The sequence below is a fragment of the Diaphorina citri genome, unplaced genomic scaffold (assembly GCF_000475195.1).
Source record: "Diaphorina citri unplaced genomic scaffold, Diaci psyllid genome assembly version 1.1 scaffold1490, whole genome shotgun sequence".
Taxonomy (NCBI): Eukaryota; Metazoa; Arthropoda; class Insecta; order Hemiptera; family Psyllidae; genus Diaphorina; species Diaphorina citri.
The window spans coordinates 62,053-67,301 of NW_007378916.1; positions in this window are offsets into that span (position 1 = coordinate 62,053).

The following is a 5,249-nucleotide window of genomic DNA, read 5'->3' on the forward strand; positions in this document are numbered from 1 at the left end:
TTGTGTTCAACTTACGCCAACGTGTTAAAACGATCAAGCAACCTTTGTCATCTTTGTAGTCAGGATAAGTGTGCAAAATTTCAACAATGACTTTTGTGTAGCAGCGGCTCTAAATTTCATTACAACAGTTGAAACTCGACAAAACAAAGGAGGAAAATGTCAAGTTAAGTCAGAGCCAGTTGAAATTCTTGCTGCCATGTTCAATCTAGTGGAACAAAGGCGATGACGTACATGCTACAATTATGAAGGGAACAGCAATAAGTGTGAAAAAGGGATTAAGAGAGAGGATTTCGTTTGTCGAACGAACTGAGAAGAAAACAATGTCTTAGTAGAGAGGGAAGGATCAAGGAAAAGGGATGAAGGAGGAAATAGACAGTCAGAGAAGAAGGAAGGAGGGAAACCCAGAGGGGGCGGATGAAAAGAAATAATAGAAAAAGGAAAAATACACATAGAGATGAGGGGAGAAAGAATTAGAAACACAGGGGGACGGGAAGTCGGGAAGCGAAGAAGGAAAAAACAGGACTAGATGGCGATAATAGCAAAGCGAGGTACATTGAAAATAGAATGGAAAAACGAGAGGAAGAAGACAACGAAGGAGAGAAACCCAGAGGGGGCAGATGAAAAGAAATAATAGAAAAAGGAAAAATACACATAGAGATGAGGGGAGAAAGAATTAGAAACACAGAGGGACGGGAAGTCGGGAAGCGCAGAAGGAAAAAACAGGACTAGATGGCGATAATAGCAAAGCGAGGTACATTGAAAATAGAATGGAAAAACGAGAGGAAGAAGACAACGAGATTATGTCAAGACATAAGTAAGTTTTTTTAATGAAAAATAAAATGACAATAATAAGTTAAAGAGAAACGAAATGAAACGATTGGACTCCTGGCGAAGAGCAGTGCGTCCTGCCAAGATCTGACGTACGGTGCAGTGTAGTGACGTATGGTGCAGTGAAGTGACGTACGGTGTATAGTGTAGTGACGTACGGTGCAGTGTAGTGAAGTACAGTGCAGTGACTGTAGTGTCTTAAGGCTCGTATAATACACGCTACGGTTTTCATATGATCAAATTGAAAGAAAAATGGTACTTGTGGACCAGGCTTTATATAAGACCACCATTTTTTTTCTAAGAAGTTTGACAGGGGGAACTGTAACAACAGAAGTCTTATCGTCCCGAAATCAAAGAAAGAAGGAAGGAAGGATAGGATAGGAGAAAGAAAGCCTTTCCGAGAATGAAGCTTAGGTATCTATCTACTTGGGATAAAATCAGTCCCGGCGGGAATCGACCTAGGGCAGTGCGTCCTGCCAAGATCTGACGTACGGTGCAGTGTAGTGACGTATGGTGCAGTGAAGTGACGTACGGTGTAGTGTAGTGACGTACGGTGCAGTGTAGTGAAGTACAGTGCAGTGACTGCAGTGTCTTAAGGCTCGTATAATACACGCTACGGTTTTCATACGATCAGATTGAACGAAAAATGGTACTTGTGGACCAGGCTTTACATAAGACCACCATTTTTTTCTAAGAGGTTTGACAGGGGGAACTGTAACAACAGAAGTCTTATCGCCCCAAATCAAAGAAAGAAGGAAGGAAGGATAGGAGAAAGAAAGCCTTTCCGAGAATGAAGCTTAGGTATCTATCTACTTGGGATAAAATCAGTCCCGGCGGGAATCGAACTAGACTTCCTGCTTCTTTGCAAATGAACCAATGGGGACCTTGCAGCACTTTGCCTTTGTCATCAACCAGCGGTACTGGGTTCGATTACCGGAATGCTTACTAGTGAAACGCGTTTTACAAGGTTTATACGCTTTTCTTGGAATTGAATTCCATGACTATTCCAAAAAATTTCCATGAATTTTCCAGAAAATTAGGGGGTGGAGGTACTTGAAAATCAACAAGCTTACCCCTTCATTTTAATAAAATATGCAATATGCAGAATATCAAAGAATATGAGCGGGAATGCGCCGCACGCCGTTTTTCGGAAATACTTGATATTTACGTAATTTGATTTTTAATTTTTGACCGGGTGGCAAATTCCATGACTTTTCCAGGTTTTCCAGTTTTTCCAGGTCGCGTATAAACCCTGTTGTATGAAACGCTTTTCATGAAATTCGCACTTCCTAAGGTTAAGACTTAAGACACAGCAATGCAAACTGGTGAAACCGAGTTTCACTAGTGTACATTCCGCCCAGAAGACATTCAAAATCATGCATTCTAGGAAAGAAGGAACTTCACCTTTGTTCAGTCCCACAACCCTCCACCAAACACAAATCTAATTCAAATGTACATGTACTTTACGTAAGTAAACATGAAATATGAGGTAACAATATGAATTTCTCTCCCAATTCGTATATGATTTCCCCATTGCCCTGACTCCTAGCGTTTAGGGGGCAAGCTGGCATCCAAGCTAACTGGACTGGCCCGCTTAATGACTTCATGGAGGAGAAAAACCACCAGATCACCACGTTTTAATGGCTGCGACGTATTAAGCAGAAATTCCAAACCGTTCTCGAGACGATTTCCGAATGAATACTTGGCTTCCATTTTCACACGAAGAGTTTTTCAGGGAGAGAGATTAGACGAAAAAGAAGAAGAAAACAGTGTAGAGGTCAGGGGAGGAGAGAGCAGGAAAAAAGGAAGAAAAAGAGGACGAAAAGAGGAGAAGGGAATAAGTAAGAGGAAATAAATGAAAGAACAAGAAGAAGAAAAGGGGAATGGAAAGAGGGAAAATAAGGACTAGAAGAAACTAGTAAGAGGCGGAGGTGGAGAAGGAAGAGGAGGGGAAGGAGGAGGAGGAGGAGGAGAAGAAGGAGGAGGTTAAGGAGGTAGAAGAGAACAATAGAGTAGTTCTTATTGTCACTTCCATGCTTATCTTTCATCAGACAGAAGGAAATCTAGAAGAACGAATAACGAGGAGGAGGAGGAGAGAACAAGATTCTAGCTTTTTTAATAGGACGACCTATGTTATACATACATGTTCTATCTATCTGTTACAGTGTTTTATCTATTTGTTAGAAAATGTTTTATCTATCTCTTACAATGTTCTATCTACATATTTGTTCTAATGCTGCACTGGAAGTTTTAAAGTGATGAATCAGCAAGGCTGAACGACAGGGCATGTACTCATGTAGGCATGTAGCCATGTAGTAGAGGAATTTTAAAAGCAGAGCCTAGGTAGGTGCCTACACTTTGATGAAATGGATACTGAAAGTGTGGAGTTACAACAGAAGAAGGGTAGGTAAGTCACAAAAGATCCAGTTGGAAGGTAAGTATAAAGTCAGCCATTGACGCCCAGACCGTCTGAACAGTCGGAACCTGTGTGGCGGAGATAGTCTGTCAGACGTATTAGACGGTTTGACAGACCTAGGCACCTAGGTCTCAAGCTTTTTCCGCCACACACTTTCCAGCAGTCTGTCAGGCGGTCTGAACCTAATACTGCATCGGGTTTTCCCCAAAGAAACAATTTTGTTTTCCAACAAACCACTCTGACCAAAACGGTCGCTTAGCGAACGTCAAGTACAAACCAACTAAAAGGCGTTCTACTTAATGTTTAGAGGCGAAAACAATTTACCCTGTGGAAGCAATAGACCAATAGCAAACCAGAGAGTATTTGTCCGGGAAGATCTGGGATAGGGGAAGAGAGGGAGGGAGATAAAGGGATGAGGGAAGGTGGAAGGAAGGGAGGGAGAAGGTAAGCTATGCTATGAGGGGTTTTATTTATAACTTTTTAGTGGTGTTCTATTCACATTTGTACCTACTATGTACATACGACACGGTTTTTTAATGAAGCTTGCAACAAGATCCAATATAGTTAGTTATTCCTCCTTTTCAGGACTAAAAAAAGGAACTAACTAAACTGTTTGTGCAATCTCTTCCTCCTCCTCTTCTTCTTTTTCCTCCTCTTCTCTTTCTTACTCATTCTCTTTCTAAACCAGAGATTATTTGTCCGGGAAGATCTGGGATAGGGGAAGAGAGGGAGGGAGATAAAGGGATGAGGGAAGGTGGAAGGAAGGGAGGGAGAAGGTAAAAGGAGGAAAAAGAGGAAAACAGTTTGAGATAATGACTTGGAAAATAAATTAGAATGGGCGAGTAGAGAATACAAGACACATAACATAAATGTTAAAGGCCTTACCTCCTTCTATTCCTCTTCCCCCTTCAACTCCTCCTTCTTTTCTTCTTCCTCCTTCTTCTCCTCCTCTTCCTTCTTCGCCTATTCTTCTCCTCTTCCTCCTTCTTCTTATTCTAAAGGGAGTTTAAAGTAGCTATGCTATGAGGGGTCTTATTTATAACTTTTTAGTGGTGTTCTATTCACATCTGTACCTACTATGTACATACTACACGGTTTTTTAATGAAGCTTGCAACAAGATCCAACATAGTTAGTTTTTCCTCCTTTTCAGGACTAAAAAAAGGAACTTACTAAACTGTTTGTGCAATCTCTTCCTCCTCCTCTTCTTCTTTTTCCTCCTCTTCTCTTTCTTACTCATTCTCTTTCTCCCCCTCCTCCTTTTCCCCCCTTCGCCTTCTCCTTCTATTCCTCTTCCCCCTTCAACTCCTCCTTCTCTTCTTCTTCCTCCTTCTTCTCCTCCTCTTCCTTCTTCGCCTATTCTTCTCCTCTTCCTCCTTCTTCTTATTCTAAAGGGAGTTTAAAGGACTCAAGGGAGTTCTCCGTCCGGGGATGAAGATATCATCCATTATCTTACATCTATCTCTCCAGAGTGTGTTCTTCAGGCACATCTGTTACTAACGTAATTATCTTTTATGTGCTCCATACTGCCATACCTACACTATGCCCCTAGCATCAGAACGGGCACATAATTCTGGCCTGCTGACTGGAGAAGGCTGACGACTAGGTGATGTGGAGAAAAACAAAGTTTTTTTTTTTTGCTGAACATTTTTATACTTTCGGCGTCAGAATGGAAAGCTGAATGTTCAGTGTGGTGGCGAAGACGGAGGAGGTGACGAAAATAGGAACAAGTAATGTCGAACATAGTGGAATGCTAGTCGTGTTTAGCTCAAATCTAGTACTTTTCTCATGCTTTGCCACAGATGAAAAATTTCGAATATCGAAAGCGCAACACCTAAAGAAGTCAAAGAAACCAGTCCTAAAAGAACCCTGGTCTTCGTAATAAGTCTATAGGGCTCTTCTAAACAACTAAAGGGAAAGTCACAAAAGATCTAACCAGGTCACAGTGACATAGGGCGTTTATCATAGTCAATGGCCCTTTTTGTACCAATGCGAGACGAGAACGAG